Source organism: Bubalus bubalis, chromosome 21 (genome assembly GCF_019923935.1).
Source record: "Bubalus bubalis isolate 160015118507 breed Murrah chromosome 21, NDDB_SH_1, whole genome shotgun sequence".
NCBI lineage: Eukaryota > Metazoa > Chordata > Mammalia > Artiodactyla > Bovidae > Bubalus > Bubalus bubalis.
In genome coordinates this window covers 13,436,710-13,462,970 of record NC_059177.1, presented here as the reverse complement: position 1 = coordinate 13,462,970, position 26,261 = coordinate 13,436,710, and the positions used below count along the sequence as shown (strand labels likewise).

The 26,261-nt window shown below is 47.1% G+C and overlaps 1 long non-coding RNA gene across 3 annotated transcripts in view; it reads right to left on the bottom strand.

Moving 5' to 3' along the window:
• The window catches only part of LOC123330981, a 31,772-nt gene extending 6,495 nt beyond the window's left edge, over positions 1-25,277 (bottom strand). The window contains exons 1-3 of one of the 3 annotated variants that reach the window (XR_006547352.2): positions 24,846-25,277; positions 23,279-23,377; positions 3,490-3,575 (exon numbers count right to left, since the gene is read on the bottom strand). This is a non-coding gene — a long non-coding RNA (uncharacterized LOC123330981). Of the gene's footprint in view, positions 1-3,489; positions 3,576-23,278; positions 23,378-23,561; positions 23,898-24,607; positions 24,823-24,845 lie in introns of those variants that run through there. The other 2 variants (XR_006547351.2, XR_006547350.2) reach the window with 2 other exon arrangements.
• Between the last annotated feature and the right edge of the window lie 984 nt (positions 25,278-26,261).

Sequence of the window (26,261 nt, the reverse complement as noted above, 5' to 3'; positions counted from 1 at the left end):
GGTTCCCACCTACTGGACTGACGTGACGGCATACAAAGAGAGTGGACAATCGCAAGCAAACTGGCATCTTGAAAAAGATCGTGGGCTTTCACATCAATGAGGTCAACATCTGCAAGTGGCTACAACACTCACCATCTGTATGACTCTGGAAGCGTCATTTAACTCCTCTTTGTCTAGCCTGTCTCGCTTTTCTAATGGGAATCCTAAGAGGATCACCATAGCATTAAACAAAATAATGATGACAAAGCTCCCTGTTCCCTGGAGGCGCTTAGCAGACACCTATTTGTTCCCTTTAGGTCTTTCCCAGTACAGACTCACTCCATGTGTCCTCCACCTGCCTCTTGTCTATAGAAAAGTTTAACCTCCTAGGCCTTGCTTGAGTTCCAAGAGTAAATTTAATCAGAAGTGAGACAATGCACCATGCAAGGAAAACAGTCAAGCAAGACAAAATAACAACAGTTTAGCCACTAAATAAAGTCAAGGACCTTTAGGTCCTCCTCAAGGACTATAGGTACTATTCTGAGCCCTGTCCTTTGAGCTGTTTTTCAGACACTGAAACCCCCACCAGGTGGAAGAAGTGAACTGTATGCTGCCCACACACACATAGATCCCGACTGGTTGGAGCCAGACAGTTAATGATGGGTGACTCCCAATTACCTCACCACCAACCAATCAGAAGAACATCCATGAGCTGATCACACACCCTGCAACCCTCCTCCCTTGCCCTGTCTTTAAAAGCCTTTCCCTGAAAACCTTCAGGGAGTTTGGTCTTTTGAACCCTAGCTGCCTGGACTCCTTGCTTGGCACCCTGCAATAAACACTGCACTTTCCTTCAATGCAACTCAGTATCAGTAGATTGGCTTTAGTGCATGTTAGCAAGCAGACTCAAGTATGGTCTGGTAAGAGTAGATGCTTAGCAAATACCTATTTCTTCCCTTTCCCTCAAAATCTTCTCTTACCTGCTCCTGATGCTTTTCTTTGCATCATTTAAATCTGTGTGTCCATTCTATAGGCAGCACTTGAGGGCCAGTAGCACACCAGCTGCCGGGGCTGTGCATACAGAAGCCACATGGGCCTTCCTGGCCCTAGAGGTGCTCACAGCAGCTGGAGTGACCCAGAGACCAGACGAAGTGGCCAGAGAATCACAGGTTGATGGATGAGTACCAGACAGGCCAGTGCAACAGGAAACAACGTCAGGCACGTAAGGGCAGTGAAGGGGTGAATGGGGGCCATGGGAGCATCAGGTTTGAAACTTGCAGGGCTAGGGGATACTTGTGAGCCACCAGCCTGGAGAGCTGGAGCACCCTGGAGCTTGTGAGCCTTGCTAAGAGGTTGGTGCTTTACCTTACGTATAGAAAAGCAAATGGATCAGATTTTCATTTTACAAAGGTCACTCTGGCTGTTGGGAGGAATATGAGTTAGAGGAATGGGGTGGGTCAGACTGGACACGAGGCTACAGTAGAAATGGTTGGAATAGATATCAGTGCCCTCACCCCAAAACCTGGAGCACCCACTGGCCTGTCTCTCCACTGCCAAGGCTGGCATCTCTTTGCCAGAGGACCTTCCTTGCCTTGGTTTTGCCCCTACTTTGCAAACTCCACAGTAGGTCAAAAGTGATGACTGGTTGGAGTTAGGTTATGGACACCTTGGCTCTATTACCCTATGGGTAGGATAAGCTCTGAGATGTGTCTACTGCGGCTTCTTCAATGGGGTGAAGGGCCAGTTTCCCACAGCAGTCGCTGAAGTGTGGCACACTCTACGTTGGCCTCCTCCCTTTCTTTGATTCACTTTCCCTCTTGCCCACCTCACTTTCCAAATAAATAGCTTATATATGAATCCTTGTCTCAGAGACAGCTGCTGGAGAAACCCAAACCAAGGTTACCAACAGCAAAACCTTTCCTAAGAAGTGATTTTGACATCAGGGAAGAGAAAAAAGGCACTGGCATTCACAGGAGAACAGGCTTGGGGGATAAAGTTTGCCTGTACCTCCTGTTTCACTCCATTCTGCTACAGTAACATGAAGGATCAAGTGGGAATTGAGAGGTTACATCTTGAACACCATACACATCATCATTTAGCTCTACATGGAATCCCAAAGCCCTGAGATTGTGGGGAGGGTCTTTGGCTCTTCCTTAAGCATCCCCTGGCATTCTCCTCCAGCTGATGCAACAGAAGAATACTTAATGCCTATTTTACACACCCAAGACCCTGCCATGAAACCATCTGCAGAAGCAGAAACCAAGTTCTGGAAGGAATTCAGTGTCAGAAAAATAAAACAAGCTCCAGCATTTTGCAATCATTCATTTGTTAATTAGAAATTCAGTAAATATTTATTAAGCACTTCTTGTGTGCCAGCCCTTATGGTAGGTTCTATGGATATGACCTTGAACAAAGATAGAGTTTCCTTTGTTCTCCTTGTGACCAGATGGATTGTCAATGGTCACTTTCCTGTTTGAGTGCTCTGAGTTATATGCTTAGTTGAGGGCACTAAAGACAGATTCCCTCTTCTTCTCAACATGATATTCCAACAACTCAAAGTAATGGAAAAACACCAACGACCCAATAGCATAGAAAAATGCACAAATGACAGAGACAGTTCACCAAAACAAAATCAATAACTCTTATACACATGAAAAGATTCGCAATGTACTCACAATAGAAAAGTTATCAGCTCATCAAAGATCAAAACTTTGATTAGCATACTGTATTGGAAACAATGTAGAAAAATAGGCATTTCATATATTGCTGATAGAGGCATAAACTATAAAATCTCTGTGAAGGAAATTTGGAAACCTCCTGCAATAGTACAAATGCATAATGCTATTTCATTCCAATTCATTTTTCTCTAAGGTAAACTCACACTTTTGTGAGCCATGGCATATGTATAAGGACAGGGTCATTGCAGCATTTGACAAAATGGTAATCAACTTAAATTATAATATGTCCATCAATGTGGGGGAAAAAAGAAGCTGTTTGTGTACTATAAGGAAAGTTCTCCAAAATTGTGTTAAATTTTTTTTAAGTAAGGAAACAACAATATGTAAAATATGCTACCATTTGCAAAATACATATGTATATATGTATATAGTAGACATTTGGAATATATATATTCACTTATTTGCCCATGCACAAAATAGTTCTGGACAAAACATAGGAACTATCTAACGCTGCCTTGAAAGAAAAGATTCAATGGCTAGAGAATAGATGAAAAGATTTTTTTTTCATTCCAAACCTTATTATATCTTTTTAATTTTGAAGCATGTGGATGTAGTACTTAATTTTAATTTATATTGTATTTTATATTGTAATTTATACTGTAGTATTTACAATAAATAATATAATTAATCTCTTGAAAATAAATTTCATCAGAGCACTAAAGCATTAACTGTGCCTTGTCTCTGACTAGGTATTAGTCAGGGTAAACAATGCCAGCTGCTGTAACAAACAATTCCAAATCTCAGTAGCTTCAAAAAACATAAAATGACTTACATCAAAGCTGGATACCGCTGAGGCATCCTGTTCAAAGCAGTCTGATTCCATCTCATGGTCTTTGATGTCACCCTGGTTTCATCCAGCTGGCAAATGAAGTAAAGAAAGACTCTGAGGAAAGTACACTGAACATTCAATGACTCCAGTGCAGAAACGAAACTCATTACTTCTGCTCACATTACATGCAGAAGGAGACTGGGAGATTTAGTACTCCTGTATGGCCAGGAGGAAAATGAAATGGTTTACAGAGCACAAAGCATTCTCTCTGCCACAAAGGGTCATACTGAACCTCCATGGCAACTACACTGGATTCTGGAGATTCTATTGGTCATTTCCCTAATCAACTCTTTATATCTGTTAATTAAAAAAAATAAAAGATCTTTCTTTTAGGGTGGTTATACATTTACACCAAAACTGAGAGGAAGGTACAGCAATTTCCCATATACTCCCTGCCCCTATGCATGCCGAGACTCTCCCATTATTAACATCCTCCACCAAAGTGATATTGTCATTGCAACTGGTGAACCTACAGCAACAAGTCACAATCACCCAAAGTGCGTATTTTCCAGCAGTGTTTACTCCTGGCTTTGTACAGTCTACAGATTTTATCTGTTAACTTTTGCTATGTGACGAATCATCAAAAACGTAACAACTTAAAACGCCCATGATTCTTTAACGATTTGAACTGGTCTCAAATGATGGTTCTTCTGGTCTCACCTCATTCACGCCTCTGCAGACAGCTGCCAGGTCAGCTGGGAACTGACTGAGAACAGCCTCAGCTAAGATGGCTTGTCTCCACTCAACATGACTGTCACTCTCTAGCTTGCTAGCCTGGGTTGTCACGTGACGGCTGATCATGCGCAGAACAGGCACCATGCCACTGCCACCACTTTGTAGTGGTCAAATTAAGCTACAGAGCCATCTCAGGCTGAGAGTGTACGTAAATGAACTCCACGTCATGGTGAGAGGAGTTGCAAAGTCACATTGTAAATACGGGAAGGACAGTAACCATGCCCGTGTTTGCCATCTACCACGGTTCTGTTCAGAGCTTCCCTGGTGGCTCAGATGATAAAGAATCTGCCCGCAATGTGGGAAAGCCAGGTTCGTTCAATCCCTGGGGCAAGAAGATCCCCTGGTGAAGGGAAGGGCAACCCACTCCAGTATTCTCGCCTGGAAAATTCCATGGACAGAGAAGCCTCGCAGGCTACAGTCCAAGAGGTTGCAAAGAGTCGGACACGACTGAGCGACTAACACTTTCACCTTCACTTTTATAGTTCTATACAAAGACCTCTGAGAAAAAAAAAAATTGGTTCACATCCATGCCAAGGCCTTCCTGGGAATAGTTCTTGCTGAAGTTGTCAACCAAGGTCAGTCTTCTGCTAGAAAAGGTCATGGAACTGCCTTTACATAACCCCTGACATCAAAACCTACACAGGTATCGACAGAGTTAAATCATAGGTGCTAAAGTAAATCAAGGAGAACTCCAAGATGACAAAAACACAGGACAATTTATGGAGAAATTTGTTAATAATACAAATCATTCACTCAGAGTTAGAACTGGCCTTAGAGATCATTTATCCTACTGTTTTTTAAATGTCTGACATGAAACCAAGAGAGTTCCAGAAAGGTGATTCATAAGATCACTAAGGAGAAAATCATATACCAAATACGATTGGAAAGGAACTCTGAGTCTTTGCACCCCTGCTTTTACAAAGGTTACCACGATTTTTATAATGAAGAAGCCATTAGCATCCTTATTGCAAAGATCCTTCTACTCACTATACAGATGTTCGCTTAGAATTGCCCTGAGGTTATCTGGATTCATTTGATTTTTACTACGCAATATCTTTTGATGTTGAAGGAGCCAATATATGTTGAAGGCCTACTACACAGAAAGCATTGTGTTAAATCCTTCAGTATAGAGTCTGTTTCTCTCTGCCTTAAGACTTAAGAGTCTTTCAAATGTCTTCTCTATGTCTGTTTTTATTCTAGACAGATGCCTGTCGATTCACCTTCCAAGTCAAGCCTTTATTCCAAGCCAAGTTTCCAGTCTCCCTCACTGTCCCATTCAAGGGTCCGTTCCTGCTCTAGTGAACATCAACCTGATTTTTTATATATATAAATGTTTTTTTTTTTGGCTGTGCTGGGTCTTTGTTGCTACAAGCGGGCTTTCTCCAGTTACGGTGAAGGGGGCTCCTCGCCAGTTGCAGTGTGTGTGGGCTTCTCAATGCGGGGGCTCCTCTTGCGGCAGAGCCTGGGCTCTAGAGCGTACAGGCTCAGTAACTGCAGCACACAGGCTCAGCTGCTCCATGGCACAAGGGATCTTCCTAGACCAGGGATCAAACCCATGTCCCCTGCACTGGCAGGCAGATTCCTAACCACTGGGCCACCAGGGAAGTCGTCAACCTGCTTTTTACATCCACCAGTTTTATGCTGCCTCTCGTCAGCACTAGCCCACCCAGGTCTCCAATTGCTCTCTCAGTCTGAGTAGCAGGAGGTCCTCACTAGCCCCCCACACTCCCACTTTCCATCTATAGCCATGGCCCTTCTTTGAAAACACCTGCTTCATGTCCATCTGTTATTAAAATCATACAGCAAACCAGGAATCATTTTTCCACTTCTCTTCAAGCCTGGTTCTCTTTGACTCACATGATATCATCTCATTTCTGGAAACTCCATTGCTACATGATAAATAATAAAAAGATTAATAGGAAATGACTGAAATCTTTATTTTGAAATAAGAATCCCACATGGCAACAAGAGGTTAGTTGCTATGAGACAAATCTCTGACATCTGATCACGTAAAAATTCTATTCTTGGCCCTGCCATCTATTCTTGGCCCAGCCAGGAGAATTAATTGAGTCACTCTATCTCTCTGGGCCTTTTTTTCCTCCTCTCCCTCCTGTTGGTAAGAGGGCCACTGACTGCCTACCATCTCCCTAAATTTCCAGCTCCCAGAAGAGCTGGTTGGAAGTGCTGGTGAACAAGTATGCCAAGAGTTAATGGGAATGTCCCCATCCCAAGAGAATTCTGGGACGGCTTGGCTAACTCCATCTGTTGAGGCTCCATAAATGTCAGAAGTTAGCAGGGAAGTTCTGTCTAGCTGGTCAATGAATTGGGATTTCCTGTGTGCATTAGTATACCATTTAGGAGGTAGATTAAGAATATCTACCTCCGGGCTTCCCTGATGGCTCAGCTGGTAAAGAATCTGCCTGCAATGTGGGAGACCTGGGTTCAATCCCTGGGTTGGGAAGATCCCCTGGAGAAAGGAACAGCTACCCACTCCAGTATTCTGGCCTGGAGAATTCCATGGACTGTATAGTCCATGGGGTCCCAAAGAGGTGGACACGACTGAGCGACTTTTTCACTTTTCACTTTCCTAAATGGTGCGACCACTGTGGAAAGCAACACGGAAGTGTGACTGAACGCAAGTCTAGGTGTCCGAAGCGCACAGAGACCCAACAATAGTGAAATGTCACAGTTGGAAGAGAGAAAGGCTTGCTGTGCGGCCAGGCAAGGAGATGGGTGGCTCCTGCCTTAAAATCTCTGAACTCTGAAGGCTCTCAGCAAAGCCCTTTTATAGGTGAGGGAGGGACATGGCTAGTTGTCACAAACTTCTTAGTGTGGAACCTTTTGTTCACAATGTTCCTGTAAACTTCAACTTCCATCAAAACAAATGTTATTCTCTGTTCTGCAACTTTTTATCTAAAGTTGTAATATTCTTAAAGGTCATGACCTGAGGATTATACAAATAAGGCAAAGGGAGGCACTGAATTTGGTCTCCATTCCTCCTTGCGACTTTTAACACTTAACAAATCTGTAAGCAAAGCTACATCATTACCTCTCATTTCACTGGTTCAAGGTCCCAAGACTCAACTTTCACCCTCCCAGGGCCAGACCCTGGCTTAGAGAAGGGGTCCCCACGCAGGCCAGTCACCCTGCACAGGAGTTCTGGTCCAGCCCCCAGCCTGGGTCCTCCCGCCAGTGCCCAGCCCAGCTTAGGAGGCAAATCTCAGCCCAAGACGCCCTCAGAGCCAGGCCCCCAGACTCCATCTGGCCATCATCACTGAGGGAGCCAGGCACCCAGCACCCAGCAGACCTCAGGCTCCTCAGGCTGAGCAAACTGGTCATAGCAATGCTGACCGCTGGTGCAGTGGTACCGGCCAGGTGTTAATGGGCCTGTGTCCACCCCACCCCTATTACAGAAGTTCCTCAAAAAACTTAGAACTACCACATATAATCCAGCAATCCCTCTTCCGTGTATTTATCCAAGAGAACTGAAATCACGATCTCAAAAAGATATTTGGACCCCTATGTTTATTCAGCCCTATTCACAATAACCAAACGATGGGAACTACCTAAATAGTCCACCAGTAGAATGAATGAAGAAAATGTGGCATCTGCACACAGTGGAAAATTATTCAACCAGTCAAAGGACAAATGCATGAATCCGATCATAGGAGGTATTTAAAGCAGTCAAACTCATAGAAACACAAAGTAGAATGTGCTTGACTGACTGCGGGGAGCAGGACATGGGGAGCTGCTCAATGAGTACAGAGTGGAAAGTTCTAGAGAAATTCTACACAACACTGTGTCCACAGCTGACAATATCGCACTGTGTACTTAAAACTCTGTGAAGAGGATATACTTATGTTATATGGTCTTTACCACAATAAAAAAATGATAATAGTAAAATCTATCCCCTACCTTCCTATTGGTCTATGATAGAAAAATTAAAAATGGTCAGAAGTGGGTAAGAGCTATACAAATGTAAGAGATCATTACTTTGGTTATTACCCCATCTTGTTTTTTATCTATTTCAGAATACAAGATTATTCTCTAATTAAGTCTAAATTGGTGCAGGGGGAGGCTTTGTTTTAGCCCCGATCCACCAGGACTCCTCTGGTGCCAAAGAGCAGACAGGGCAGCAACACAAATGAGCCGAAGCCAGCAAGACTCCTTAACCACGGACAGAGAGGAGCTGATAGTGTGAAGCTGAGAAAACACTGCCTTACAGAGCTTTCCTCAGCTCATGAGTACATCCAAAGGCAGAGCTGTGCTCTTTAGCCAGGAAAGCAAGGGTATTCTTCATACCCTGGTCAGAGATGTTTCAGAGTCCTGGAGAGTCAGAGGCAGGAGCATACAAAGAAAAATGCCACTGCATCCCCAGCTTAGAAGGAAAAAAAATACCAATTGATCTCCAGAAGCTAGCCCAGAGCTTAGCACTCATCAGTCTAAATACACAGAAAATATTGGTTGTATAGGGGAGGGATGGATGGATGGATAGAAGAGGGGAGTGGGAATGAATGAACAAGCAAAAAAATGTTTCCAAGTTGGGCTTCTATCTTTAGGAAGAGATGTCTCTCTGCCAAAATGATCGTACACTGCTATTTCAACAAGTACCCAGGCAGACTTTGCTCATGAAAAGTTTTTCATCGATGTTCACCACAATGCCTCTGCAGACTTAAAGGATGACTTTTTAAAAAATTATAAAAAGTACTCCTTATCATACACCATTCCCAAGGGGATGTATTCCAGAGACGCAAGGATGGTTCATATTCTGCAAATCAGTGTGATACACCACATGAACAAAAGGAAGGATAAAAATCATATGATCATCTCAATAGATGCACAAAAGTACAAAACGTACTTGACAAAATTCAACATTCGTTTATGATTAAAAACTTTCAATAGAGTAGTATAGAGGAAACATACTGCACCACAATGGAGACCACACATGACAAACCAATAACTGAAATCATTCTCCATGTGGAAAAGCTGAAAGCTTCTCCTCTCAGGTCAAAAACAAAACAAGGATGCCACTCTTGCCATCCTCATTCAACACAGTATCAGAAGTCCTGAGACAGGAGATAGATGGGCTGCAGGGCAAACAGCTGGAGTCTGTTCCCTGTGGACCCACACTCTGAGATGAAGATTATAGAATAATAGGAGAGGCTGAGCCTTCCCATATAGGAGATAAAAGACCACATATTCCCCATTCCCAAAGTCAAGACCTTCCAGACTAATAAGACCCTTGGAGGTCAAAAGTGGAATATCAACCTTCCCATAGGCCTCTTCACTAGAATCCAACTTGGCTGAGAGATGTGCACACACATATTGGAGGACCCCAAAATATACCAAATACAGATTCATAACCAGCTAAATCAAAATGATTGGCCATAGGACACCCACAAGAAACTCTGTGTTAAACTGTTTAATATCACAAAGGTGCAACTCTCTGAGTCCACCCCTGTGTCTATCCACATACTGTATTCTTTTCCTTCTAAGAAACACTTTGTTTCACTACTTGCTGTCTTTGTGGGAATTCTTTTCTGCAAAGCCAAAGGGCCAGGGCCTTGTCACTGACCAATAGTCTAGAAGCTAGGATTCAGCACTCTCTGCTGTGGCCCAACCTTAATCTCTGGCCAGGAACCGAAACCCTGCTTCAAGCTGAGGCCACCCGAGATCAGTCCCAACCATGATAATTAGGCAAGAAAAAGAAATATTAATACAAGGCACCCAAATTGAAAAAGAAGAAGTAAACCTATTACTATGGTTTGCTCTATGATGCTCTGTAGGAAAAACCCTGACTAGACCAAGAAATTAAGAACTAATCATTGAATTCAGTCAAGTTACACGACACAAAATCATATAGTATGTTCTCCTTTTTGTCTGGCTTCTTTAACATAATGTGTTTGAAATTAGTCGGTTATTGTGAACAGCAGAAGCTCATTCCTTTGCACGCTGAGGAAGATATTCCAATGGCCAGATCACATATGGAAGTGTTCAAAGTCACTGATTGCCGAGGGAAGGAAAACCAGGACCAAAATGCAAGATATCTACAGACTCGCTAGAACAGCTACAAACAAATGCGGACAGCACCAGTGGCAGTGAGGGTAAGTGGGAACTGGAACTCCTGGACACCACGGCGAAGGAGTGTAAGCCAGGAAAGTCACTGCGGAAGACTGCTTGGCTTTCTAGTGAAACTGAAACACTCGCCTGTTCCATGAACTAGCGATCTCACCCCTTGATATTTATGTACTCAAGAGAAATGAAAACATAAATCCACAAGACCTGTACGAGAATATTCATAGCAGCTTTACTTATAAAAGTCCCAAGTGGAAACAGCTTTGTGTGTGAGCTGCTCAGTGGTGCTTGGCTCTTTGAGGCCTCATGAACTGTCACCCTCCAGGATCCTCTGTTCACGGGACTCTCCAGGCAAGAATACCAGAGTGGGCTGCCATTCCCTTCTCCAAGGGATCTTCCTGACCCAGGGATTGAACCTGGGTCTCCCACACTGTGGGCAGATTCTCTGCCATCCAGGGGAACAGCTTTAATGTCCACCAATTAGAGAGTGGATAAATAAATTGCAGTGTATCTATACAATGGGCATAATGCTCTGGGGCTTCAGTTTATGGAAAGAATAAAGTTTATCCCTCTAACAATTTTGTGTATGGCATAATGTGGGCACTGGCTTACAAATATGGGATTTTTGTTTTTGTTGTTACATAAATAAGAAACAAAGAAAAGTAGGTGAAAAAAGACATAAATCAACATGCTGACTGCCAACTCCTCAGTCAGTTCAGTTCAGTTCAGTTGCTCAGTCGTGTCCCTAAGCCTACTTAAATTTCTCATCTCCCTGGATCTAGCTGCCATTACTCTGACTTACTACAAGTGGGAAGTAGTCAGGAAATAAAACCATTTTTGCAACAACAACAAAAAGTAACATAAAGCTTTGTTTTAGAGCCTTAACTTTCATAAAAGAGCCAAATTTCCTGCACATGTTTAATCTGTTCAACTCAGACATTTTAAAGTACCTACTTCCACATCCTTTCCATAATCTTTATTCCATTTTATTAGCAAATGATTCATTTCCTAGTCTGTTTTCATCTTGAAACCACCTCAAAACTCTCTGGAAAGAATCAGGAAAATAATCACATGCACTCATAAAGAAACATAGATGTTTATACACATACACGCATTCAAATACGGACACGCACACATGTCGCCTTCACCTACGTACATAGGGAAGTCTTCATGTTTTCTACATGGATGTACGGTAAGCATCATATCAAACAATGAGCCACTTGATAGCAAATATGCCAGATCACACATCCGAGTGAGGTTCCCTGAAGGGCAGACTCTCTATCCTTATGCTGACAATGCTATTCTTGCTCAAAACATTTTTGGATTTTTGGAAGCTACATAACATAGCGAAGAAATGAAAAAATATTATAGCAGAGCCTGGAGGAGAAAACCTACCCTAAAATATTTGAAGAACCACTGTTCAAAAGAAGAATTACACTTATCATCTCCAATTTATAGATGAGGAAACTGAAGCTACATCACTTGTCCAAGGTCACTTGCCAATAAGGAGTGATGTCAAGTCTGTCCGTGATCTGCTTTATCACTGGTCCCCTTAGAACAGAATGGGACAGACTAGTGATGAAGAATGATAAAGACGGAAGCAGATGTTTCCCACTCTGGTGGGCGAGTACTGGTGTACAGTGGGTGCTTCAAGAGGAAAATGTTCAATCAAGCCCCGGGGTGGGGGATGGGGGAGTGGTAGGTATCAGGAAGGACTTCACGGAAGAGCTACCACTCACAGGAAGGGGCTTTAAAAAGCTGATTCAGCTCTTTGCATATAATGGGTTTTTATTTGCTCACCTTTTTCCAAGGTCATTTCAGAAAAAAGCCAGGAGGGACTTGGAACATCCTTAATACAATTGGCTGGCCCTCAAAGGGTGTCTAACCCCTCTAGCGTGGATAGGACGAGGAGACAGCCTTGGAAAATGGGACCACTGTGGGGATTTAGGGCTTCCCTGGCGGCTCAGAGGGTAAAGAATCTCCTTGAAACGCAGGAGACTTGGGTTCAATCCCTGGGTGAGGAAGATCTCCTGGAAGAGGTCATGGCAATCCACTCCAGTATTCTTGTCTGGAGAATCCCATGGACAGAGGAGTCTGGCAGGCTACAGTCCATGAGGTCGCAAAGACTTGGACATGACTTAGCAACTAACACTTTCACACTTTGATGGGGATTTAAGTGGGCTCCCGATGCCTTCTCCCCTCTGCCTCTCAGATTCCAGAAATCCATGCTCAGATCTTCTTTAGCAATCATGTGGTAATCCAAGAAGTGTAGGTGCACGTGTGCACGCGTGTGCGTGTGTGTGTGTGCTGGGCGGGCGGGGAAAAGGGCCCAAGGCCTGGGGCCGTCTCTCCCTCAGCTCAGAGCATCCAGCTCCTGCACACAGGAAGCTGAAGCTGCCTGGCCCTTTGATCGGGACCCCATGCTGTGCCTGGTTCAGGGAATTTTTAAATTCTCTTTCATTTTATTGAGCGGCTTCCCACCCCACCTCCCATCCCCGAGCCAGGTCTCAAGATTATTGGGTCCTTCTTCTTATTGATTTGTTTTTCTGACCTTTGTAGTAGATACAGAAATATATGGATGGAAGAAAGAGAAGGGGAGGAAGCTGAGGCAGCCTCGGAAGGGAGGGCGCGTGGCGAGGGCCTTGTGTCTGTCCACATTTCACAGAAAAGAGGCAAGCAGGATGGCAGTGCCTGGTGCCCGGGAAGGGGAAGCCCCTGGCTCATGGGGGCAGCCACTGAAGACCAGGCCAGGCCACCACTCCGTGTCCCCCACAGCACCAGAGACTGACACCACCCTCTGTTTCTCTGTATACCTGCTTCCTGAGCCTGCTCCGTGAGCACCCACTCCCTGCCAAACTGCACTAGGAGCAGGAATGCACCCATTCTTTCCTTGCCCTCCCTCCATGAGTCCCATTTTTGCATTAAACCCACATCCTCTGGCCAACCACACTGGTGCATGTCCCATCCTTGACACGGAGGAGGAGGAAGTGAGGATTTGTGGATGCGTTGCATCGGCACTGAGAAAGGGGTTTTATTATATGACCAAGCGCTGGGCAAGACTGTTCCTCCAGAAACAGAAGCTGGGGCCCACGGTGCAGCCAACTGGAAGGCCATGCTGGATATGAGTGTGATTCTTGCCCCTGACCTCTCCTCAAAGCCAAGGAAGAAGGCTTCAAAATGAGGATCTGGGATTCCTACAAGAGGGTTCCTACAAGTCTGGCCCCTCAAGTCCCAGGCATGAGCTGTGCCTACGTTAGCAGGGACATGCCTAGAGAGGTGGGGCATGGCAGAAGAGGAGCACCTGGGACAGCCTGTCTGCTGAGGACGGTGCCGTTAAGTCCCCCACAGGTCAAGCAGACATCACAGACTGGACTGGACTCGTCTTTCTGGGCTGCATGCCAGGCAGGGGAGGGCGGCAGCAGGAGGCTGAGAGGTAGGCTCCACGGTGAAAGCTGAGTGGGGTGTGGGAGCGGTCAGTCTCCATCAGGGAGTGACCGCAGGGCCCTTCCAGACCCAAGCCCCTCACAAGCAAGCCTGGCCTTTGGACTTGGGTCACAGAGAGCATCAATAACTGGTCAGGGTCGGCCCAAGAAACACCATCACTGGGACTTACCTGGTGGTCCAGTGGCTAAGACTTTGCGCTCCCAATGCTGGGGGCCTGGGTTCTATCCCTAGTTGAGGAACTAGATCCCATATGCTGCAATTAAGACCTGGCACAACGAAATAAGTAAATAAAAATAATTTTTTGTTTTTTTTTTTTAAAAGAAACACCAACGCCCATCAAAGGGAGCACCCAAGAAAGGACTATTATAGAAAGAGATGCTTGACTTCTCTCCCCTTTACCAGGGACAACATCCTGCAGGAACCAGGCTCTAAAAAGAAAGTAGGGGCTCCAAGCTTGCCTGGGGGAATGGAAGTAATAGACGTGAGATTTCAATTGAGTTTGAGAGTTAGCAGGCTCTAGGAAGCCCCCGGACTCCTATCTCCTCACCGCTACCTTTGGGTACACACAGGCTTGACTTCCAACTGCCAGAACCTGCATCTCTATACCTGCAGGCTCCCTCTGCAGTAAACACCTCTCCGCCCTCAGGGGGGTGAATCAACACCCCTGAGAAGCAGCCCACATCCACTGACACATGGGCATCTCTCATTTGGGCAGAATAGACCCTGAGTCACTTGTTCTACACTGTATTCATTATCTTTGAGTGCATAAGAACTCACTCCCAAAACCTAGCAGCTTGAGATTGGCTGGTCTGGCTCCAGGTCACTCATGAGCTTGTAACCAAGATGTCGGCTGGGGCTGCGGTCAGTCCCAGGCTTGACTGGGCCTGCATGATCTGCTTCCAAGGTGGCTCATCCACATATCTGGCCACTGGCAGGAGGCCTCATCACATCACATCATCCATCATCACACATGCTTGCCCATATGGCTTCTTGAGTGTCCTCACAACCTGCGGCTAGCTTTCCCCAGGGCTGTAATCCAAGAGAGACCAAAGTATAGAGAGGAAAGTCTGTTATGACCCTGCCTCAAAAATCAGATCCTGTGTTAATTATCTACAGCTGCGTAACTAATGACCCCAAGATTTATCAGCTTAAATATGTATTAAGTCACAGTTTCTATGGGTCAGGAATCTGGGAACAGCTTAGTCGGGGGAAGGGGGTACCTTTTGGTGTCTATGGGAGTCTCTCTCAAGGCTGCAGCCAGGGCTGAAGTCATTGCAAGGCTCGACTGGGGAAGGATCCCCTTCCAGGTTCCCTTGCGTGGCTAGTGGCAGATCACAGGGCCTTGGGGGCTGTTTTCTGGAGACACTAGTCCTCACCACATGGGTCCCTCCATAGGGTAGCTCACAGCACAGGTGCTGGTTTGTTCTCAGAGCCAGTGGAGAAAAGAGCAAGAGGGCATAACCAAGGCAAAAGCCAGAGTCTTTCTGGGACCTAATCTTGGAAGTGAGAACTACCACCTTTGTTATATTCCTTTGGTTAGAACAGAGTTACTTCTTACTGGTTACAAGTTCTACTCCTCCAGGAAAGGGACTTCCACAGGGCATGGACTCAGGAGGTGGAGATAACTGAGGCCATCTCGGAGGTTGCCCATCATGGATGGCATCACTCATTTCTGCCCTGTCTTTCTGGACACATGGGCCACATATATAGCTCACTGTGGGAGGGAGTTACACAGGGGACATGAACTTGGGGGGCCAGGATCACTGGGGGCCAACTTGAAGATGGCTTCCACAAAAACTGTTGCCAGAGAGCCTGAGTGAGGTTAAGCACCTCTTGATAATACATTCTCAAACGTCCCTCTTCCCTTCCCTGGCCACTTCCCCACTCTCCTGCTGGTCTTTCCTGGCATCACCTCCCACATAAACCACCTGCACATGAGCCCTTATCTTGAGGTCTACTTTTGGGGGAACCCAGGTTAAGACAAAGAGTGAAACTTTAAACTAAACTCATACAAAAGCCCTGTGTGTGTGTGTCTGTGTGTGTTAGGAACTGATGCAAAATTGATTTCTTACCATGGAACACACCAAACATTTTGAAAGCCATTGCAGTAAGTACACGATTTCTGAGCATGAGAGGCTTCATTTAACCCTGATGAAATCTAGAGGACTAGGCCTTAGAGAAGATTCAAAGCTGATAGAGAGAAGCCGAAGAAATATGAAAAGTCGGAAAGTACACTGAATATCCAGAAACAATAACATGCGAAATGAGACTATTCCCTTGAGCTCATCTCCCCTTGTGTTTTGGAGTTATGCCCTCATGCCTACCTGCTTATCACCTTCCTTCAATAGGGGCCTTGTGTCAAGGCGTCCATATTCTGCTTGGGCTCCAGTCAAGCCTTGTGCCCAGCAAATATTTCATACATTCATGAGGGAGACTTGCTCAGTAACCAAAATGTAAAGATGAAATGCAAAACACTTCAGAGCATGTTGGGGGATGGGGGTGGCAGTGGGGAGTTTCCCAGGAGGAAGCTAAATCACTTGAAACAACTGTACGTTTTCATACATTTTTCAAAACTCACTTTGAGACTGACTGTAGATAGACAGGTATCAAATGACTCTTGACCTCTAAGTACCCAAAAAATGCCCAGGAGAAATCAAGGCCTTCCAATGCACTCAGTTGTGGTTCTATCAAGGGCTGGCTGGAGGAGCTTAAATCCAAATTAATTACCCAGACGTCTCTAGTTCAGAAGTTGGGCCACAGACAAACTCATCAGCATGCAACGGCAGCACCATTCCCACGGTGAGAAGAAAAGGGAGCAGGATAATGAGGGCAGCAGATAAAAGGGAGGCCACGGAGGAGGATCTTAATTGTATCTTAATTGAGTCACACACTTTCTCCTTCAGGCAGATCTCAGCCCTCAAGTCAAAAAAGAGAGTGGCCTTTCTGCTGGGGTGCTTCCTATGTCCCAGCCACATCCCGTGTCCAAGGTCAATATACTGTGGCATTCGATTAGGAAACAAGCAAATTCGTGAACTGCTGCCGCAATAATGCTAGACAGCAAACCACCTCAGGTCTTAGCAATAATCACGCATTTCCACTCATGCTTCAGTGGGTCCCCAGGTCATCTGGGGTTGGCAGATCCAGGCTGGGCTTGGCTGAGTGTTTCTGCCCCAAGCTTTGGCCTTCCCTGAGGTTTGGCCCATCTCTGCTCCACATGTGTTCATTCCAGGGCCCAGACTCAATGGGATGCAGATACCGAGAAGGTCTTCACTGAGCATAAGAGAAAGATTTGATGTGTCTGAGACCTCTCCAGGCCTGAGCTTAGAAGTGGTACCCACTCATTTCTGTCCATAGACCACCAGCCCAAAGAAGTCATATGGCCAAGCCCAAAGTTAAGAGGTGGAGACGACACCGCACCCACAATGGATGAGGATGAGGGTGTCAGGCAGTTTAAGGATGCAGACTGATAATGTCATCTGCCAAAGCCTGAGTCTCCCTCCACACTGAAATTCCAATCATTTTGTGTTGTTTCTGGTAATCAGGAAGTATAAAGGTGGGCATGGCATGTGCACACCCCTGGCCCCCACGAATCCTGGAGGACACCCCCCACTTCACTTGCACTGCAGGGCTGGTTGGGGTGGACCTTGGCACTCGGGAGACTGTACTGTCAGAACCGGTTATCACTGTGTTATCCAGAGAGTGTGACGTGGCCTCTGGCTTTGGAATGTGAGGGTAATTGTGGGTTATGTGGTCATTCCCAGGGAAAGAAGAAGGCGGCCTTTCTTCAAAGACAGATGGGCTACTCTACAATTACGAATGGTCTACAACCATATTGTCCCTTTTACACTGGGTTTGGCCTATGTGGTTGGCTGGCAAGGCTATTTCTGGGAAAGAAAAGGCTTCATTTATTTTCTGAAGGTAGGGTCAAAAAAGGGGGAAAAAAAAAAACACACATTTTTTGGGCTTGGATTGACAACTACAGAAAACTACCCCCAGACTGCACCAACCTGCATGGCTTGAACTCAGTTGTGACAAAAGTACCTCCTCAGGTCCTGTGAGCCACCCCTGGCTATGCCCAGGGTCACAAGGCACAGACCTGCAGGGTGACCTGGCTCCAGGGTGCCTGCCCAAGGAGTGAGTGGCGACTGGATTCCAGCCCATCCTCCACTTGGCAAGCCAACCCCCCAGACTAGGGCTGTATCATCCCATAGGAAGGAGTACCTTTGATTGTCCATCTGCCCACAAGGGGCAGCTTTTGGTAATTCACAGAAAGACAACTCGCCAGCAAAGGGGCATGAATCTCCTTGGAAGTCAGATGCTCGGCTCTAGCAGATGGCCCAGGGCTGCCTGGCACAAGGTGGCACACTGGACTGCTGTTTCCCACTCCTCAGCACCCACATCCTTTGCCACATGACTCTGCAGGGCCCCCCACTAGACAAGGAGGGCCGCACACCTCCGTCTACTCACAGGGGTCTTGGCTGTATGACTTGCTTTGCTTGGTGGAATATCAGTGGAGCTGTGGTGAGCAGTGGCTTTCAAATGCACTTACTTCATCAAACCTGGCCCCCTGAGCCTCTGCCACCTGCCACAGGAAGGGCATGCTCCCAACAGCCACTGGTACTAGGTGAAGGAGCCCCATGGAGACCCACAGCCACCTTCAAGGTCCCACAGATCAATAAGCAAAAGTAATAAATGTGTGCTCTTTGTTATGCTGCACTATTGCAACAAAAACTAATACACACGGTGATTCACAGAGTGAGATAAACTCCCTCAGAGCAAGAAGCCTGGGTAGTGCAGCTAAGAGAAAGCATCTGGGGTGAAAAGAAAACAGAAAAACCAAGTTGATATTCTGCCAAAGGACTGAGCAGAGAGGCCGACTCCAGCTGGAATGGAACCTGAGGACATCAGATGAAAGCCAATGAATTCAAAAGAGGAGCTGGAAGTGACGCCCTGCCAGATTCAGGAACTGAACTCCTGGGACTTCACAGAAGCATGCCTGAGGCTTCCACTGTAGCTGAGGAGGGGCTACCAAGAGTTCTGAGTGTGCCCAGATATTTATGATGTTAATCAAGGTGGCCCCAAAGTGAGTGCCACTCAAGGGAGCAAAGGCTCACCATGCTGGGCATCATGGGGGATGGGGGACAAGGATGCCCAGAACGCCCTGCTTTCAGCACAAGGGCTACAACGCACTCCCAGGGCAGCCCTTCTGAGGACGGCGGACATTCTGTCTGCAAGAGTCTTTCCACGGAGTCAGCCAGTTTTTAACGAGGGCTGTACACCAGGAAGTGCAGCCACCTCACTGCCCATTTTTTCCGCCTTGATCACAGTCCATCCAGCTGCAGTCGCTTTGGCTTTTGCTAATACAGATGCACATCTCACCACTTGCAGCGGTGAACTACAGAACGTTCAGGTTTTACTGGCTTGTGGGGAGAGATACTGGAAAGGAGAAAGGAAGGGGATTCCTCTGCTACACGGCTTCCAAGCCAAAACCAAATACCCAAGTCAAATGCTTAATACCCAAAGGTCACCCGGGAAAACAAGCCCAAGCGTAACGTGCGCCACACTTGGACAGAAAGGACACAGTAGGCACTCTCCAAGTGTCCCGCTTCCCTGGTATGACTGTGCCAGACTCCAGGGCCATGAGGACAATAACACTGGGGTTCACTCCTTTAAACTGTTTACAACGGTACCCAGAAAGAATCGCTTTGCCAAGAACTTTTTCAATAACAAGAAGATTCTAGGAGAAGAACAGCAGGTAAAGGAGATTTAATAAAATGTAAAACTGTAAACTACTTTCATGTAAAACTGAGCTTCAGTAAAATGATACCTATTGAAAACCAATCACTGGGGCTTTCACATGAGCCACTGCTAATCCCCTCAAAACCTGCAAGCTAAGTGTCCTCATTCCTGGTTTGACACACACAGGAGTGAAGGTTAGAACCATAACATGACCAACTGTCAGTTACCCAGCCACTAAGTGACAGAACCTGGGTTCGAATCCACTGCTGATCTGACTCTGAAATTTATTTTCTTTCCATGATACTAGACTGACATTAACCCTGTATTTCATATAAAAGCAGATATAAAATCTCAATGTCTAACAGATGTAATTTTCTTGAGTTTTCTAGTACCCAACTTAATGTCTCTCTCCAGTTCAGTCCACCAGGGCGATGGTAACCCAAACTCAAGCAACTGCTGGGCCCTGTCCTCCCCAGGCTGCACAGCGGGCACTCGAGATGCTCCACAGCACGTCTCCCCAGACACGTGGTTTTAGCCCAGTGGCAGATGACATGTCCACAATGGTCCCCATATGCTGCCAGCACCCAAGTCGAGCAGGAGCCGCCACACCTCTCTGTTCTGCTGCTTCAGTGGAGGGGCGCCCTGGCCTCCAGATCATCTAGGAAGACAATTTTGAGACCCAACCATCCCAGGGTCCCCAGAGAAACTGAGCCCCAGCTTCTGCAGGGCTAACCTGCTCATCACTGCCCCTTCCACTGGCTTTTCCTCCTTTCCTGACTCACTCCTCCCACCCCCTCACTTCTACTTCCTGGAATCTCCTCCCAAATAAACTACTTACACTCCCTGATGGCTCAGGCAGTAAAGAATCCACCTGCAATGCAGGAGCCACAAAAGACTCAAATTCCACCCCTGGGTCGGGAAGATCCCCTAGAAGAGGTCATGGCAACCCACTCCAGTATTCTTGGCTGCAGAATCCCATGGACAGAGGAGCCTGGCGGGCCACAGTCCACAGAGTCACACAGAGTCAGACACGACTGGAGCGACTCAGCACGCATGCACAGGTGAATCCTTGTCTCGGGATCTGTTTCCAGAGAAACTCACACTAATGTGGTTTAGGTCCAGGTTCCTGGGGATTTCTGCAGGGTGAAGGCATAGCAAGGACAGATGGATGGATACGGTTTAACCAATGGGCCCTTCACTTGCCCCCTGAGGTGTCAGCAGGGACATCCCCACCCCAACATCCCAGCCACCAGGCTACGGAGCTGTGGCTGAGTTGCCCTGTGTTCTGTCCTCTGGCTCACTCAGGCCCTCTTTTCTGTTTCTGTGCCAGGCCACACGGGGGTTACAGAATCCTCTGAAACACTCCATATAGCCATTCCCACCTCCCCAGGGCTCCACCCAGGGAAGAACACAGAGGCCTCCTCTCAGGTCTCATCGACTGGTGTTGGCTTTGGCTGCTTCCCCGAAGCTACACCAAGAAACCAGAGCTGGGGTCCCTCTCTCTAGGACCACCAGAGTCCATCCTTTCATCACTTTGCTTCTGGCTCCCTTTATCCCCACCCAGGGAGAAGCCGTCTCCCCTGAAACATCCCCCTCCCTCATGCTATGTCCCCTCAGCGTTTCGTCTATGCCCAAGTCCCCACCATCCCCCGAGGGCCCCAGTTTGCAGAGCCCAAAGTCAGGAAGAAACCGGCAGGCTACGTTCTGCTTTCTGCTTGTCACTTCTGTCTCTGAAACAATTATTTCAGGCTGGTCCCCTAAAATCCTTGGAAGGTTTGGGGGTAGAGGGGGGACCACTGTAGTAAAAATGAGGGAACTAAAAATACAAATATCCATTTCCATTGTTTTAATATCATCCTTCCACCTTTACGGGCTTCCCAGGTAGCTCAGATGGTAAAGAATCCACCTGCAACTCAGGAGACCCGAGTTTGATCCCTGGGTCAGGAAGATCCCCTGGAGAAGGGAATGGCAAACCACTCCAGTATTTTTGCCTGGAGAATCCCATGGACAGAGGAGCCTGATGGGCATGGGGTCACAATGAATCGGACACGACTGAGTGACTAACACTTTCTTCACTTCTATTCTTTTCCACCTTTATGAGACACATTAAAAATAATCCCTCGTACAATGCAGTCCTAATGTGAAATCCCACTGTTTCTTCCCCAAGTGACTGGAGGAGAGTCCTTCGTTTCCTCCAGATCCTCCCTGTGCCCTCGCCTTCTGGACTGGCTTCCTCATTTCCTGACACCAGGGTTTCTGCACTTTGAGAAGCGCTGCCCAGCCCCTCTGCTCACACTCTGAGTTCAGGTTTGACTACGATTCGGGAGACGCTGGCTTTCCTTCTCATCAGCCTTTCTGTACAATGACTGCTGTGACTGGCAGTTGCCCAAGAAGCACTGCTCCTGCTTTTCCGTCCCCACCCCCACGGTGGCGCTGTGCTGGGAAAGGCACTTTCTGCCCCTGTGGCATCTGACCGCACACCCACCAAGGCCCCGCCTCAGCCAGGTCCCGTGAGGGCATGGCTGGCCCAGGTTTGCGTCCAAACCCAGGAGACAACCATGCCATCAGCTCTCAGGAGAAAATGAGGTCCTGATAAAGATGGCTTCTGACACTCACAGAATCACCGCGAGGCCCACGTTTTTAACTGTCTCAGAAAGGAGAATCCCCTGGTCAAAAGGAAACAGCCCTCTGCCGCTTCCCCAGGTGCCCTGACCTTGCCGCCCAGTGTGGGGCTCAGTGGGTGGCTTGTGGCTGCCACTTTTAAATATCAGCTCAAACTCTCTTTAAGAACCATTTCTAACTCTGGCTTTGAGACAAGAAATAGCACCAAAACCCATAAAACGTCCCATACAAAATGTACCGTACCACCATTTTTTTTTAATGAGGAAGATCTCAATATGTTGATATGAAACCATAACCAAGATACATCGCATGGGGAAGCAAGCAAGTGACAGAACAATGTATTACGGATTTTTAAGCAGTTTATATAAATATTTACTGCTTCCCTGCTGGATCAGTGGTAAAGAATCCTCCTAGCAATGCAGGGGACATGGGTTCAGTCCCTGGGTTGGGATGATCCCCTGGAGGAGGGCATGGTAACCACTCCAGTATTTTCGCCTGGGAAATCCCACAGACAGAGGAGCCTGGTGGGCACAGTCCGTGAGGTCGCAGAGAGTCGGACAAGACCTATCAACTAAACAACAACAACAATATAACAATATATGAAGAATGTCTCTTAAAAGAAGTATTTTTAAAAACCAAAAATGTCAGGAGTTCCTGAGGAGGGAGCCTGGCAACTCAGGATTATTTCTCCTTTTCACTGAACCAGCTTCACCATCTCCCTATATTACTTTTAAAAGGAGGCAAAGAAAAAGGAAGCACACTGTTAAATTGAACAGAGGCTCATAAAAAACAATCTATGGGCACCATATTTACTCAAGGAACTTGTTGAAAATGGCAATTCCAGTTGGTCAGGGAACTCTAGGATCTGCATTTCTAATCAGACCCTGGGTGATCCTCACGTCAATGGACTGTGCTCTGAAAAAAAACCTACCACAAAATGCTAGCCTCACAGGGCTGCAGGGCAGGCTGCTGAAGGCTCTGGAAGAACTGGTGGACGGGAGACAGGCAGTGTTGAGGGCACCTGGGCATCCCGAGGGCCATCCCTGGAAGGGCAGCAACTCTGCTCACCATGACACCGAGTCAAGTAAGGGACAAGCCGCTTCCTTTCTGCACTCACCTCTGAGATCCATGACAACCATCGCACTGGATGGTGGACTTGGTAGCAGCTTACTTTGTTCGCTTGCTCCTTTTCCTTTGTAGAAAATGCTCCCCTAACCTAAATGGTGAGCAAAATTCAAAACAGCATAATTATAAAAGAAAAGGGAAGCTGAGATTCACAAGTGGCATGAAATCTAAACTCGAACCCAACAGACCTTTGTAACAATCTACCAAAAAAAAAAAAAAAGACAGACAGAGAAAGCAAAGGCAAACAATTCCAAAATGATTTAAAACTAACTGACATCTGGTTATAAAGGAAAGACTCGTCAGGCACCCAGACTTGAGGTGATGATGGACTTCTAATGAATCTTAAAAATTACAAAATTGCAGTGACTACTGGGAAGTAAAGATGTCCCCACTAAATGGTGGGGGTGATACAAAAAGCACTAGCTGGTCCTTTAGGTTGATTTCCTGGGGCTGCGAAGGCAAGAGAAACAGGTGCAGAAGAAAAGCAGGGCAATCAGTTGTTTGCAGGCCAATCTGGAATTTTAATTCACGCAGGCTCCAGGTGCCTGGGCCAACACAGTTCTCAGCTGCTCTTAAGTGCTTCACAAACTCTAGCAGGCACTGGTGATGGGACGAGCCCTAGCCAGAGGTTCCAGGAGCCCTGCCTAGTCCCGGCATCCTGCATATGTCCCCGAGAAGAGCAGGGAAGAAGGACAGGGTAATCAAACAAAAGATGCATGCTGGGACTCCGTGGTCCAGCATGCAGCTGAACCTGGGACCCCATTGGACCCCAGCCCCACCCCCCCACCCCCCAGCAAAAAGGAGAGAAAAGCCTATTTTGCCTCAACCTGAGAATGAGGCAGCTTCATTATAAGATTAGCTGCTGGGATGAACAACACTCTCTTAATAATGCACACATCGCTATGACAACCATCCACTTCCGCACCTAAAGATAACTTCATGGTATGGCCATGCTTCTGAGACAGGAAGGAAGGGGGCAGGGCACAACCATTAAAAGTATGACACAACCATTAAAGACCAGATACAACCGAAACCGGTTAGGACCTACTAGGCCCAAGACGGCAGAAGACTTGACTTCCGGGAGACTTTGAGCCTTATTATGTGCTCACTGTATTATATTAGCATACACTAAATGGCACATCCCTGGGCGCCATGACAGATCCAAGGCCAACCATAAAAGGCCCGAAAATGGGCTGTGGCCCAACTCTTAGAATCCCCTCTGCTTCCCCAAGAGAGCTAGAACTTCCTCCCGTTCCTTAGCCTATGAAATTGTCCAGCCCCTAAAAATTAACCACCCCCACACCTCAGGGCCTGTTCTCACCTTTGTGAGCTCTGTCTGTGGAGCATGTATCTCCCGGGGCTGCTCCTGCCTTCTGAGAGGATCCCCACTCTGCCAGTGTCTCTCTCTAAATAAACCTTTTTTACTTTACTACCACTTGCTCTTGAATGTTTTCCTGCCCAAAGCCAAGGACCCTGCCTTGGCGACTGTCTAGGCACTGAAGGAAACCCGAGACTTGACCATCCTCTTGTGCCCCATTTTTCCCTACAATATGGCCTACTTTGAGAAGAAACGCAGTTTCCCGTGGGCTCCAACATTCTGCTCCTCACTAGTGGCTCCCGCTCAGTGCAGAGGCTGTGCCTGGAAGTGCCGTACAAGCCGGCGCGCGTTCACGTGTGTGCTTGCACGTGTGTGTGCGCGCGCCAAGGGGTAAGCAAGGAGTTCAGGCCTTCACTGCGGTCCTGGGCGCAGGGATACCGTCCAGTGCTCAAAGTTGGTCGCATTTCTGTTGGGCCCAGACACCGGAGCGCGTTGACACAATTATTCAGGAAGACAAGCTTGGCCAGGATTAATACTGTGATTAATTACGGCGGGAGCCCCAACAAGCGAGGGCGTGCAACGGAGGGACGTGACAGCCCCCGGCGAGTTGGCCAGCTCACCGGCAGGACGGCCGAGGGGAGTGTTGAGTGCGGAGCCGCATGGGCCTGACTGTAATGAGAAATGAGAAAAGTGTTGAAAAATTGATGGCGCCTGCAGATCGCACAGGCTGGCGCGCAGCGGGGTCCCTGCAGCCCGCGCCGGGCTCCGTATGCTAATGCGGGCGCCCGGGCCGCAGACGGGGAGGAAGAAAAGCCGCACAAAAGAGAGAAATGCAAATGACAGACGCGGAGATCAGTGCCGAGAATCCGGGATTAACTGCGTGGAGCTGGTGCTCGCCTGAGTTTAACCCTTTCTGGACTATATTGGGGCTTCAGAGGGTGGGGTGGTGCTGCTGGGAGCTCGGATGTGGACCTGGGTCCAGGCCAAAGTGGAGATTCAGGAAAATGGAGATGGGAAGAACTAAGAAGCTGGCTGGTTCTTCAAGGGTGGTGACTTCTCTGGAGAAGGTCGGGGGTGAGGGTCGGGGTGGTGAGGAATTGACCCCTGGGGTAAGAAATGCACTGGCCCAGCTATGCGCTTCCTGGTACTGTTGGCCCCACAGGCAGCCAGAAGAGATTCTCCCATGTAGGCAGTGGTAAAAGAGGCCAAGAGGAGATAGCACCCAGGAGGCTGCTATGACTAGTACCTCCACCTGGGCAGTGGATATACCGATGGTTCCAATACGATTTATGGGTTATTGTAAATATCAGATGTGTGCACTTTCCTGCATCTCTGTTATACTCCAATCAAAAATGAAACGAGGAAGGAAAAAAAAACGAAGCCTGAGCAGAAGAGCAGAGATCTGGTTTAAAGCTTTGCAGACTTGCCTTCTCTGGGAGTGGACAGCAGAGGAAATACTTCATGGATAGTGGCAGGCTCAAAACACAAGTCAGGGTTGTAACGATGTGGGTGCCCTCCTAATTGGGGGTATGGCAACCCACTCCAGTATTCTTGCCTGGAAAATCCTGTCGACAGAGGAGCCTGGAGGGCTACAGCCCAGGGGGTTGCAAAGAGTCAGACACGACTTAGCAAGTAAACAAACAATACCTGTTTCACT